Here is a 14836-nt window from a genome sequence, read left to right on the forward strand (position 1 = left end):
GTACTACAGGGATGTCCTCCGTCGCCTACGTGATGCTGTGCGGCGCACGAGACCGGAGCTGAGGTCCACAGGAAATTGGAGCATCCATCACGACAATGCTCCTGCACATTCCTCGCACTTGGTTCAGACTTTTTTGGCGAAAAACCAGACTCCTGTAGTTCAGCAGACTCCTTACTCTCCTGATATGGCCCCTTGCGATTTCTGGCTGTTTTCCAAAATCAAGAGGCCATTGAAAGGAGCGCGATTTCAGACAAGAGAGGACATTATGGCTGCAACGACCGCTGAGATAAACTCCATTCCGAAAGGGGCCTTTTCGGAATACTTCTAACAATGGCAGCACCGCTGGGAGAAGTGTGTGGAGTCCCAAGGAGACTACTTTGAAGATTACTAGGTTTCCAACACTCCAGTTATGCCAATTTTTTTTTCTTCGGTCAAAGGTCGGATACTTTTCTAACAGACCTGGTACATTGCCGTAAGCCCCTTTTATGCCCAAAAACTCCATCCGCAATGGTCGTTCTTCATTTGCAGCAATTTCGATGCATTGGGTGACTGCGAACAAGTTGTCTTCTAAACTTGTCTGAATCCAATCTGCAGTTCTACCAAAAGCACATCTCCAGTCCAACCTTGCAGCTGATCCTTGATGACTTGCATTGTTATTCGATACAGTACCGATGTCGCCGTTAGAAGCCTATAGTACTTAATGCGATCTGTTCAACCTTTGCCTTTGCACGTCAAGTCCGTTCTACTCTCTCGCCAGCTTGCTGGGATTTCCTTAGTTCTCAATACGTAACTAAAAGCAGCATACGAAGTCTTTCTTGTTTTTTTACCAAGCAACGGAATTATAGGCTCATTGGTATTTGGTCCAAAGCTGTTGCTGTCTGCAAAAGGACCATTTTCTCCGCTTTTTCCCACTATATCCGGCCTGTCTTCGTCAAAAACCTTCCCTTGGTAGCAACCTGCATCAGGCTGCGTACCGCTGATGCCACCACACGCTTTAGAAGCCTCTGATAAGTGTTTGCAAATCAATTGCAGGGCTGCTTCATTTTCCATTAACTTACCCTCGTCATCCTGTATATGGCAACGCGTTTCCTTCGAACTGGTAGCTAGTGCCTTCAGGTTGTTCCAAAGCTTTCTCAGTGCCTGCTGATCTCTTTTTCTATCTGCCATCCACTTATCGGTTGTAGCCTTAGTCTTTTCCTATCCTTGGGCACACCTTTTTGTTCTTCTACTCCACCCATTTCTCTTGAATTTCGGGCAAGGGTCTATTTTCTTGTTTTGCTTTCTGATGTGCCCTGTAAGCTGCTTGGCGGCTTGATATTGCATCTTTAATATCCGCGTCCCACCAACATTTGGGTTTCTTTTTGCCTCTCCACCTGTTTATCTTAAGTGCCAAATCCATCTCTCTTAATTACCTTTAGAATTTCACCATATTTCCATGATCTATATGAGCTCTTTCGAATGCACTTTTCTTCCGCTCGTGATATGGTCCTAAATAACGGTCATTCAAAGACCGAATTCCGTGCTGCATGTCATGTTTTCGCGCATCAGCTTCATTCTTTCCTGTATACCCGATCATTACGATAAACCTCTTATCGCCGCTCCCAACACAATTCCTCGTCTATTTTCTTTACATCAGCCTTTCATATAAATCTCCCGTCATTCGTCCTCCTATCAAGCACAAGCCCCGTGATGGGGCAAATATAACTTGGCAATCGGGCCGTCTTTACTACCACAGAAGCTAAGGAAAGTGGCCTGCGCCTTCGTGTGGTTTGCCATTTTTTAAAAGATATATGTGTCCTGTTTTGAGCGGATGTTAGAAAAAATGCGTGATTTGACAAAGAACCTCAGATGATCTTGCCTGGCGCCAGTCATGAAGAATTGTGCGAAACTGACTGGCGATGCACCATCCTGAGGTTTGGCACAGCATCCGCAAACAGCCAGGTAACGAAAACAACCGTCAATCGAGGTTGTAAATAACACAAAATGGCGGGCTCAACAAATAAGCTTGTCGACTTAGGCGCGTATTGTGCCTATGCAGAGAAACCTTTTCTCTTCGACAGAAAACAGCAAAATGGTGTGAAAGTGCGCGTCTATGCGTTTACTTGGACCTTCAAACGGCTTGCGGTAGTTTAATAAAAGCGACGGGTGCTGGAAAAACACGTGAGGGAGGGAGATCTTGGGACACTGGGTGCTTCGCTCAGGTAAAGCGCGGCTATAAAAGGGGAAACAAGGCCGCAGTCATCTTCAGACCTTCACAGCGCCAGTTGCCCCTATCTGGGCTGCTTTCTAGACATGCAAGACGCTGGACCGCCGTAGTCTACGACGTACAACGGAAGGTCACCTACTTGATCCTTGTACCTTAAGGCCGAGTCACACCGCGGAAACAGTCGGCCAACCCGTCCGACAAAACAGTGTTTTCGTTGGGTTGGCGATCCTGTCACACCGCGTCAACACGAACAGAGGGGAAACGTGTCGCTGTCTCCCGCCAGCCTGTGTTGGCCACATGTGCACCGCTTGTTCAGAAACTCTCTGTCACACCAGGAAAACTATATCAATCGCGTTCCCCGGCGCTTCTCTGCTCTTGCTCGCGCACTCTACTCCGTGCGTGCGCACAGCCGCGGAAACTGGGGACACCTTGCCTTGCCGTAGGTACTGGCAGTTTTGCAGAACATCGGACGAACTATGACCGTGCGCGGCGGCTGAGGTGCAGCCTTGCTTGATTCTGACTCGGACGACGAGCCGCCACGACAGGGAAACCGCGCTGGATGATCGACTGGATGCGAAGGGCGCCCGAGCAAAGCGTTTTCGAAAACCTCATACGAGGGAATTAAACACGGGCTACACGCGTCTACTTTCTGTGCCCTGTGTCTACTTTTACGAATTTCGTATTTTGCGCTGCTGTTCCACAATGCATTATCAACCCGGCCGGTCACTATAAATCACGCCATAATCTCGGCAGATTCATCGAGTTTGTTCCACTGTCAGAGTACTTACAAAACCTAAAATTGTACGCATCATTCTTGCAATCAAATGGGAGCCCCAGTAAAGTTATTCTGATTGCTATCTCAAAGAAAAAAATGCAGCACTGCTTTCTTGTTCATCTCAAATTCAAAAATAGCAGGACAGGTAACTCGCGCTAACCTGTGAAATACGGTCCCAACTAGCGATCTCTGGAAACACAGATTCCTTCAGATCACATCGTTCATATTTTGGGTCTGTTATATCCCATGGAAAGCGCCTCTCTTCAATCATCGCGATCAGGTCACTTTCCCGGCGGCATGTTCACGCGAGCAACTGGCACACTCGTATGCCGGCTCCTGCTCGGGTGGTTCTCGCGCACAAACCCGTCAAGAAACTGTTGGAGCTCGCGGCCGAGGCAGTCCCTGGAGCAAGACATTCCTTTTGGCTCCCTACAGAGCCGCGTTCGTCAGAAGTGTACGCTTGCTCACAAGAATGCGACGGAGATCGAACGTGCTTCTCCACGGCGACCGCATCCGACAGCCGACGGTGGCCACAGCAGCCTTCCCGCCCGCGTGCAAGACGCCGTACCGCAGCAGACGACATTACCACGAAAGGAAACGCTCTTTTTTGTACTTTGAAAACGACGTTTCCAAGCACGAAAGGCACAAAACCGGTGAATCACCGCGTAGTGCTTTATTTGGTTGGTTCGGTGTCTCCGGGAAATTCGCCCGGCCGGCTAACAATGCCAACCGGGTCCACGAACGCTGTTTGTTTATTGTTCCGGTTCCCGGAAGCTGTCATACCGAGGCAACACCCCAGCAACCTGTCTCGTTTCCCTGCCGTTCGTGCAGTGTGACATGAAGTTGTGGGTTGAGTTGGTTAGCCGACTTGTTCACGGCTCGCTTGCGAACGTGTTTGGTTTGGTTTGGTTTATGGGGTTTAACGTCCCAAAGCGACTAAGGCAGTGAGAGACGCCGTAGTGGAGGGCTCCGGAAATTTCGACCACCTGGAATTATTTAACGTGCACTGACATCGCACAGCACACGGGCCTCTAGAATTTCGCCTCCATCGCAATTCGAACGCCGCGGCCACGATCGCACCCGCGCCTTTTCAGGTCAGTAGCCAAGCGCCGTAGCCACTGAGCCACCGCGGCGGCGGAAACCAGCAGCAATGGCGCTAAGCTATTTAAAACAGACCAATATGTAAACAAGTGAAAAGCTTTTTTTGGTTTTTTTGGGGGGTTTAACGTCCCGAAGCCACTCAGGCTATGAGGGACGCCGTAGTGAAGGGCTCGTCCCAATCAACCAGTGTACATTCACTGGACGTCCGAGGTATGTCCTTTACTGGATATACGGATATCCGTGGGAGATCCGCCGACGTCCAACGGCTCTCGCACGGACCTCCGACGGAGGTACAAATATAATTATTTAGACTGCCGACAGATATCCATCTCGGATATCCGCCGGCGGATCTTTTGAGGATATTTGCAGGTAATGCATTCTTCACCATTATGAGGCAAGCCAGAACTACAACCACCAATCAGTGCACCTCCCAGGGCCACTGGGCTTATTAAAAGCCCGCAGAGTGTCTGAAATCGGACATACACCTTGCTGTATGTTATCTGCATGAATCTGTAAAGCAATCGACCAAAATGGCAAAGCATATCAGTCGGGATGATTTTATTATGACATAAATGCCGTCTTCAGTCTTCATGAGGAATTCATCAAGCCGGCCATACACAGCAGCAGGAAGGATACTGTACAGACCATGATGAATTTGTAGAGAAGCCGGGGACGTCTTCTGCAGAAAACAGTAAACATTAAGTTCAGAATATGTCATTAAAGCAAGCGAATTTGACAGACACCATTCAGTTGTATGCAGTAAGTCCACCGTGCCAAGTAAATTAGTCATCTGCCGCTCCGAAAGCATGTTTACATCTTGAACAACTAGTAAGTTGTAAGCAACAGAGGTGAGAATATTTCTTGCAATACAAAATATTTTGCTTTTCCAAAAAAAATTGCAAAAACAAATGCCCGACTGCAAAGCTTTGTACCAGTTCATGAAAAATGCGTGTACATTGCAAGCTTGAAGGAATTGGTGAGCGCTATAAAAACACGGAAAAGGGATAAACACACAGGACAACTGTTTAATCTCAGAAGAAACATGACTAAATACACACATTTGACTTCATATCATACACACAAGAGGGAGGAACACACGCGCTGACAAGAATGAAGGAAAAACAGGTAAAAACTATGCGAGCTTACAACAGCCGAAGATTACTATTCTTGAGGTAGGTAAACTCTGTTCCCCCTAACATCACTGAAGGGGAGCTGACGCATTGCTTATCTGGAGCAACGTGCATTGCAAAATTTTCGATAATTTCTCGTTCCCGTCAGTTTCTAGCCCTACCTATTACTTTGGTGTTCTTTAGCAAGGGTATGCATTTACAGTGTGCGAAATGAGGTGCCAGATTCCCGGACTTTGCAAGTTGTTCACTTGATCTTTCGTGTTCCCGGAGCCTCTTGTTAAGGCATCTTCCCGTTTGCCCTGCGTAAGTTTGTTGGCAGCTGAGGGGAATGCTGTAAATGACGTTTTCGTCACACTTTACATAGGTGTTTTCGTGTTTGGTGTTGCACCCAGGTTTCTTTTTGTGGTCTTCATTCTCGTTGACCTTTTTACACATTCCAATGAGCTTATTGGGAGCTGAAGAAACCACCTGGACTCCGTACTTGTTAGCTGTCCTCCTTATTCTGTGGGAGATATTGTGAACCTACGGCATCACGGCAGGGCGTCCCTCGTAGCTCGTTTTCTTAGTTTTGTGGGACCCAGTAACTTCTCTTAGTAAGCTTTCAGCAGTACAGCAAAGTAACTGCTACGGGTAACCGCTCTCCTTCAATCGGGAGACCTGTTGGTCTACGCTGTGAATTATCAGTCATTCCAGAATTGTAAAGCGAGCTGTAGCTACGTCTTGCCTGAAACCAGCTATAAGAAAATCTTGCCCCCACTCGATAATTCAGAGCGTAGACCAACAGGTCTCCCAATTGAAGGAGAGCGGTTATCCGGAGCAGTTACTTTGCGGCATTGCTGAAAGCTTACTAAGAGAAGTTACTGGGTCCCACAAAACTAAGAAAATGAGCTACGAGGGACGCCCTGCCGTGATGCCGTAGGTTCACAATATCTCCCACAGAATAAGGAGGACAGCTAACAAGTACGGAGTCCAGGTGGTTTCTTCAGCGCCCAATAAGCTCATTGGAATGTGTAAAAAGGTCAACGAGAATGAAGACCACAAAAAGAAACCTGGGTGCAACACCAAACACGAAAACACCTATGTAAAGTGTGACGAAAACGTCATTTACAGCATTCCCCTCAGCTGCCAACAAACTTACGCAGGGCAAACGGGAAGATGCCTTAACAAGAGGCTCCGGGAACACGAAAGATCAAGTGAACAACTTGCAAAGTCCGGGAATCTGGCACCTCATTTCGCACACTATAAATGCATACCCTTGCTAAAAAACACCAAAGTAATAGGTAGGGCTAGAAACAGACGGGAACAAGAAATTATCGAAGCTTTTGCAGTGCACATTGCTCCAGATAAGCAATGCGTCAGCTCCCCTTCAGTGATGTTAGGGGGAACAGAATTAACCTCCCTCAAGAACAGTAATCTTCGGCTGTTGTAAGCGCGCGTAGTTTTTACCTGTTTTTCCTTCATTCTTGTCGTCAAATGTGTGTATATAGTCATGTTTCTTCTGAGATTAAACAGTAGTTAGAAAGCGCTTCGTCCTGTGCGTTTGTCCCTTTTCAGTGTTTCTATAGCGCTCACCAATTCCTTCAAGTATGTATTTCCAACTCGCCCCAGTAGTAACTCTTTTGTCTTTTACATTGCAAGACATCATAGCTACTCCCACAGGCAGTCACTTCCACACTGATGGTCAAAAAAATTCAAGTGCAAGAGTAGGGATCCTTACCACATCGTTGCAAACTAGCTAATGACTTAGGTTGGGCACAAGGTACACTCATAGAGAAAAGTTTGCTGGATGTCGATTTTCCGAAAATATTTATTTTTGCATTGCCTCGCCAGGCAGTCAGCTGAAATTTGTTCAATAAGATCGAGTATCCATGTCCCCTCCTGGTTCTAGGCTTTTGATTAAATTGCTCTGGCTAACAGCACAGAGAAAATGTTTCACAAAGAACTCTCATACCACAAATTTTTATCCATTATTGTACAAGTACACTGCAGTATAGCTAGATACCCTCCACTGCACAGAGCAAACAGAAGGAAAGTATCCATTATGTGACAGGGTCAAACTTGCACTGTAGTTCAAACTTACCTGAAGGTTGCTGCTGTAAGCTGCAGGTACTATATAGCTGCTAGCTTAGGTCAGTCACATCCACACTGTATGGACAAGAAAATAAAGTATGAGAGAGCACCTTATACTGCAAGTTGTCAATGATGCAGCAAAACACAATCTCTGTCGAAACTACAATGCCCACAGGGTTCACTGATGAATCACGCATCAGGGCACTGACAGCATATTTGATGATCCACAGCTGCACAGGAGTAAGGAAGAGAGGTCTGGTCACAATCCAGGAACATGTGGCTCTAGGGGTGCCATATATGGTCCTGCTATCTGGCTCAGCATTGAGCCCTGTGGGCATAACATGTTCGGCAAAGTTATACCAAAGCACTGCAAGAGCTCATTGCACTCAGTGATTGGGAAGTAAGTGAAAAATGTGACTGAAGCTCGCAAATTTAACACAACAGTTAAGCTTTCCTAAACAATGCTACTGCACAGTGCAAAGTACTGTGTAGTGAGTGGATGGTTGGAGACTTCCATTTGGCAAGCCTAATAAATAAATTAATAAGCTGTGGAAGTATGCACAACTTTTATATGACATTTTCAACCTACCTGTGCTTTCCACGGCTTGGCATAATTAATGTAGGCACCAATACACTCGGTAGCCGGGCCACATCCACACTGCAAAGGCAACAGAAAAGTAAGAAAAACTAAGTCGCGAAGCACTGAAAAACTAACACCGTCCTGGCACTATGCTTTTCGTGCATTCTGTTTCATCGTAATTATGAACCTACGCGCAATTGCCTTAAGATTCACACCATGCAACTACACACCGTCTCCATCCATGGCAGAATTCTGCAGGGGTGGCAACGAATCACCTCCTTTGATGAGAAACGTAGGTCAACTTTTTTTCACAAACACGAGAAACACGTTTGCGGCAGCTAATGCATAGTGCTTGCAACTTCCACTCCGTGGCAAACAAGTAGCGCAACCGAGTACAACTGCGTTAATGCGGTTTAGTCATCCCACAGCAACACCCTGAAAGTAATTTTCAAGCACAGTTACTTACCTCGCAAGTGTTAACACCATGGCCGCTTCTTTCATCCAAAGCAACAAAGCATGTCTCGGCAAGGGGTCAGGCGACACCGGAGCTTTTTCACGAGAGCCTCAGAATCAAACGAACGTCTTTTCGAACGCGTAGATGACACAACACATTTGTAGCACAGCCAAGCAACCACAGAGCGAACAAACCGCACATTGCAGCAAAAGTAAAGGTCGAAAGGAGCACCACGCGACGAAAACCGAGACCATCGCGCCACAAATATTGGCTTGGCTGATAGATTGGATTGGGTTGACTTTTAGGCTTACCGCTCTGCCGCGGCCCCTGGTAGGAGTTTATTAGGGTTTGTTTTCATGGAAGGCAGCATGCATGGCTACATGCCTCGGTTACCTCGAAGGAGTGCTGCAGGATAAAAGGGCGTTAATTATGAGCACTGGCGCCAGAAAGCCAAGCGATTCGTTTAATTCTGGTTCTTTAACATCAACACCATAGTTGAGTGATCTTAATCAATCTGAATATTAAACTAGTTGGTGGTAGAAATGTTTGGTTTGGTTTATGGGGTTTAACGTCCCAAAGCGACCAAGGCTATGAGAGACGCCGTAGTGGAGGGCTCCGGAAATTTCGACCACCTGGGGTTCTTTAACGTGCACTGACATCGCACAGTACACGGGCCTCTAGAATTTCTCCTCCAAAGAAATTATAGCCGCCGCGGCCGGGATCGAACCCGCGTCTTTTGGGACAGCAGCCGAGCACCATAACCGCTGAGCCACAGCGGCGGCGTGGTAGAAATGTGATTGTGTGAATTTTGGCATTGGCAAAATAGAATTTGTTTTAAAATGTTCGTCTGAGGGAAAACAAATTATATATGTCATGTAAGCTCACATCCCAAGAGGGATGTTTACGGATACTCCTCGGACATCCGCCGGCGGATGTCCGCCAGCCATCCAAAAACGAACGTCCCTCGTACATACACAGAATCTCCGATGCGTATATCCGAATATGGACATACGTAGGCATGCCCTATGGACATCCCAGCCTGGCACTGGAGATTCGGACCTTACTCGGATATACCACGGATATCCGTGGTTGACTGGGGTTAAACCCCATAAACCAAACCAAACCTATTCCGGAAAAAGTACATGACATTTATACCAAAATCTCATGTACTTTTTATGGAATGAAACAGTTGAAAGTATGCGCTCCGTCCTGTCTACCTTGTCTTATTGTGTCGTCTTTCTGTGCGCATAAAAGAAATCTGAGTATGAACCAACTAGCCCCACAACGCATATTGCTGGATCACTTATCTGCGATACGCGGACAGGCGCGGGAAAAATGCTTGTCAGAGCCGCAGAGATAACACTCGAAAGAATGCTCTCTTTTGTCTGCGTCTTCAGCGCTCATTTTGTGGAAGTAATCGACAGCTTCTCTAGCGTGCGCTTCCTGAGCATGCGCTTCTGCTGCTGCGCTTCCACTGCTGACATAACGAGCGCTGCCTGACGCATTGCGTGCGGATTCGGGCGGCAGCCCGGCACGGCTGGTCGCCCTGAGGGGTAGAAGCGCCATTTAAAAAAAAAACATATTGTAAATGATCGGCTCATTTTTGAAGCCTTTTACGCGGTATGAACGCTCAGGGGCCTGTACTCTGTAATACACATCCAGCAATATTGGACAATAATTTTGAAAATTGGAAAACTGTAAGGGGCTGTAATGGAAATACTGATGGTTATACTCCGATGTGCAGCAAACGCTTTCTTTTAAACTGTTTCCATAGCTGGCATCGAGCAGTTAGAACTGCCGTAGAAAACCAATGGGGAACGCTTTTGCCAATAACAAAAACGCTAATAGAAAAAAAAATGCAAGCCTGCCGACGGGAGATTGGTGAATATATTGATTGTTACAGTGAAATCTTCCAATACATGAAAAAACTGAGTTCATAAACTGGCTCCCGTTGAAAATACTGTTGTCCAGAATTGCTGGGTGTGCTCAAGCACCCTTTTCAGGGACCCTTCAAAGTGCAGCTGAAGTTTTTAGAAATTTACTAGCTTTAAACAGGTAAATGTGTGGTTCTCGTGAAAACTTTATTTGGAAAAGGAGAGTTTGGGACACGTAGGTCCTTGGGGCCCCACAAGGCGCCACTGCACTCAAATGTTCATGTCCCGGAGGCTCATGACGCTGGCAGCCCGGCCTGCGGCGATGGCTTGCTTGGCCGCGGGTCCTCGGAGCGCAGTAGGTTGGTTTGGTTTATGGCGTTTAACGTCCCAATGCGACTCAGGCTATGAGAGACGCCGTAGTAGAGAGCTTCGGAAATTTCGACCACCTGGGGTTCTTTAACGTGCACTGACATCGCACAGTTCACGGGCCTCAAGGATTTCTCCTCGAAAGAAATTCTGTAGTAGAACTTTTTGACGGGTTAGTTGGTACATCGTCTTGAAAGAATTCTTTCATTCTTTCAAGACGAAAGAAATTCAACCGCCGCAGCGGAATCGAACCCGCGTCTTTCGGGTCAGCAGCCGAGCACCGTAACCACTGAGCCACCGCGGCGGCCGCAGTAGGGTCTCCCAAGCTTCCCAATTGGTAAGGTGCTCCAGGCCCCGCGGGGGAGGATCCGCCGGGCAGAGGAAAAGGATATGGTCGAGAGTGGCTTTGGGTTGGCGGCAGAGGGTACAGGAGGGGTTTGTGAAGACTTGGTGATAGCGCGAGCGTATATAAGGGTAGGGTAAGGTGCGTGTTTGAAGCCGCGTCCAAAGTGTATGATGATAATTATCGAGGGAGGGATGGGGTGGGGTTTTGGAATGTGTGAAAGTTGCAGGTAAGTCCTTTTGGACTAGCATTTGAAATGGTGACGTAATCGAAGATTAAAAGCGCGATGGCCTTCAAGCTTGTTCGCAGCGCGCAGCGCCGAGGAGTGGGGGGTGAGGGGGCTGCGCAATGACGTCATCTACGATGCCAGTGCATTTCGAACTCGAAAATGGTTGCTTTGAAGGAAAACAACCAACACCACCGAATGCAAAGTCCTCCTAGTGATGTTTGGCAACATCCAGCGACATACGGCAGGCTTTGATGCACCGCAGCGGAATATTGAAATGCTAGCGTCCGTCTACCCGCCGCGGTTTAATGCGCCCGTCTACTGAAGCGCAGTACCCGGGCCTCAACCTGACTGCGGCAGCCGCGTTTCGGTGGAGGGGAAATCGCCCCTGTGCGATGTCAGTGCAAGCTAAAGATCCCGAGGTGGTCGTAATTATTTCGGAGACCTCCACTACGGACAGTTACAAACGGGACATGCTAAGTAAAATCTACCCCACGCATTACAAGAGCGAGTGTCCGTGATGTGGAGACAAACCAACCCTATACCATATCACATGGGCTTGCCAGAAAATAGACGAGCTAGCCATAATAGAAAACCCGAGTGCGGAACAGTGGGAGAGGATGCTATCCAGTGACATCCTGAAAGTCCAACAAGGACTAGTAAGGCGTGCTCGCAGGGCAGCTACTCTCAGCGGAGCCCTGGACTAGGAGAACCGACCCTGAAGAGAAGATGGAAGGCTCCATCTGAAGCCGCCAATAAATACTGTAAAATAGAGCAAATAAACGTTTTCCACCACCACTTCCTTTCTTCTTTCACTCTCTCCTTTAACACTTCCCTTACAGCTTGGTTCGAGTGTCCACCGAGATATGCAGACAGTTACTGCGTCATTTCCTGTCCTAAAAAATATATAAAAAAAAAACAAATTTAAATTTCTGTCCGTGACGTCAGACCCAGCTTCTCCGCAGTCCTTTGGCGCTATGAAGAGAAGTCTCAAATTTAATCGTTGATTACGTCCCCATTTAAAATGCTAGCTAAAGTAACCTTGGCACGCTTTACCTAAAGGCTGTATAAATTTTAATCTTTTAATGTCACGGCATTCTCACTAAGTGGTGCAGTTGCCGTTTAAAACCATCGGTTATATTGCCTTCACGTTACATGTCCTACCCAAGTCCATTTCTTCCTTTTGATTTCGGTTAGGTTATCATTGACCTGTGCTTGATCCATGGCCCACTCTGCCCTCTTTCTGTCTCTTAACGTTAGACCGGTCATTTTGCTTTCAATAGCTCGCTGCGCTGTCCTTAACTGCAGTTGAACCCTCTTCTTTAGATTCCACATTTCTGCCCCATAGGTGTGTACCAGTAACATACACCTGTTATACAGGGTGTCCACGCTAACTTTAGCCAAGGGTTACAAATAAAATATTTGAGGTAGACCAGGGAAACCACTTACATACATCTATCATCCGGCTTGCGCATTATAGGCAATTTTTGTTTTGCAATTAATTAATTAGCAATTAAGATAATTTTTCTAAACGCGAAAATATTGACTTTAGACAGCAAATGTGAACCGCAAAGTTGGAGAGCACCTTCAGAAATCCCCATTCCATTGATTTGCGATAAAGAAAGCTTCACGTGTATCTTTTTTCCGAGCTCCAAAGAAAGCCCGCGAAATAAAAGAAAAATCACGTGACCAGCGCATTTGCGCGCCACGATTGTGCTGCTCTCAACCGTGGCTTGAGTAAACGAAATCAGCTGCTGGCAAGTCGGGACGACCTCAATGCTCTAGCAGGCCGATATGTCAACGGTGGTTGCGGCGTTCGCGCGAGCCAGTCTACAAGCGTGACGCTGCAAATTGCAGCGAACGCGCCGGGCATTGTAAGCTATGAAAGGACCAAAAGTGACAAACACAAATGCGATGAGTTTTATTCGCCACAGAGAGGCAAAAGAAGATAGGCAAACACAAATGCGACGAGCTTTATTTTCCACTGAGAGGAAAAAGAAGATATGCAAGTATTTTACTTATCTTTTTTTGCGTCTCAGTGGCGAATAAAACTCGTCGCATTTTTTTTGGCACCTTTGGCCATTTCATAGGTCACAATGCCCGGCGCGTTCGTTGCAATTTGTAGCGTCACGCTTGCAGACTGGCTCACGCGAACGCCGCAACCACCGTTGACATATCGGCCTGCTGGAGCATTGAGGTCGTCGCGCCTTGCCAGCAGCTGATTTCGTTCACTCAAGCCACGGTTGAGAGGAGCACAATCGTGGTGCGAGAATTGATTGTAAAACATTTTATTCGCCGCAAAGAGCTTGGTAAGAGGTCGCGTTAAGTGGTCGAGAGTACATAGCCCTCGACGACTTTGTCAGCCCACTCCACCGCCAAAACTTGCATTCTGGGGTCAGAGCTAGCCAGCACGGTATCCCACCGCTCGAGAGAAGGAGCTGTAACTAGATCACCCGGAGGTGGCTCTATTTTGCAGTCCCACAGGATGTGATCGTAGGTGGCACGTTGGCCACAGTGCTTGCGGTTTGGGTTGGAAAGCTCGGGAAAAATGTGCGCGAGGAGTGATGGGGTGCGTATCGATCTCGTCTGTAGACAACTCCACGTAGCCTCTTGTTCTTTAGTAAATGTTTTGCCTGGAGGGGGAAAAATTCTCCTCTCTAGTTTAAAATGATGGTGAGATCATGATATGTGATCATGGAGTCCTTCGCAAAATTCAGGGAGCCAGACTCATCCACTGCCCGGTCGCCAAAACCTCGGGCTTCATTGTGGGCTGCCTCCTTCTCCGGATTCCCCGAATGGGCTGGGACCCATATCAGTTCGGAATAATTTGGTGAGAATTTGGTTGCGTTAAGGATTTTAAGAGAGGTGTTTGTAATTCGGCCTTTTGCGAAATTATTGATACCCATTTTGGAGTCACTGAGTATGATGCTGTCTTGGGTATGCGCTAGGGCGAGGGCTATAGCCGCCTCTTCTGCCGTTTGAGAGGATTTCGTTTTGACTGTTGCCGAGACGATGAGGTCACCATTCTCGTTCACAGCCACAATTGCAAATGCATTCGTATGTTTGTATTCTGCCGCATCTACATAAAGTGTTCCAGCGCACTGTCTGTATCTATTATGCAAGGCTTTGGCTCGTGCTTGTCTTCTACCCTCATGGTGTAAGGGGTGCATGTTTTTGGGGAGGGGTTTGATTAATAGGGCCGTCCTATAGCCGCGGGGTGAGTCTACTTTGGCATCTGTATTCGTAGGTTGAAAGTTAATTCCAAGCCTGGTAAGAATACTCCTACCAGTTCTGGAATTGGCTAATCTCGCTGTTTGAGCCATTAAAATGGGCTTCTTTCATTGTAGGTGTTATGTATTCCTAACCTCATAAGCCTTTCGGTTGAGGCATTTAGTGGGAGTCCTAACGCAGCTTTGTAGGCCTGCCGTATCATGCTATCCAATTTGCCCTTTTCTGCTTTCGCAAATTTGAGATAAGGGGTGGCATAGAGCATCCTGCTTAGCGCAAAGGCCTGCACTAGTTGGCATAAATATCTTTCCCTCACCCCTTGTCTTCGATTAGCTATGCGGCGGATTAATCGCGCCGTCGCTTCTACCGTGCGTTTTAGCTGAGTGACTGTGTCAGTATTCTTTCCATTTGTTTGTAAATACAACCCCAGTATTTTCATGGTTTGTACCTCTTTGATGGATCGTCCATTGACATAGACGTTTA

The 14836-nt window shown here is 47.2% G+C and overlaps 1 long non-coding RNA gene and 1 pseudogene across 1 annotated transcript; one reads left to right on the forward strand and one right to left on the reverse strand.

Moving 5' to 3' along the window:
* Positions 1-14836, forward strand: part of LOC149356170 (calsyntenin-1-like) — a 63367-nt pseudogene that overhangs the window by 17078 nt on the left and 31453 nt on the right.
* LOC149356171 (uncharacterized) lies at positions 4614-8556 on the reverse strand. The gene is made up of 4 exons (XR_016289794.1): positions 8329-8556; positions 7872-7940; positions 7293-7357; positions 4614-4761 (listed from the first exon to the last, which is right to left on the reverse strand). It is a non-coding gene; the product is annotated as an uncharacterized LOC149356171 (long non-coding RNA).

The sequence above is a fragment of the Amblyomma mixtum genome, chromosome 3 (genome assembly GCF_055824585.1).
Source record: "Amblyomma mixtum isolate Tamu chromosome 3, ASM5582458v1, whole genome shotgun sequence".
NCBI lineage: Eukaryota > Metazoa > Arthropoda > Arachnida > Ixodida > Ixodidae > Amblyomma > Amblyomma mixtum.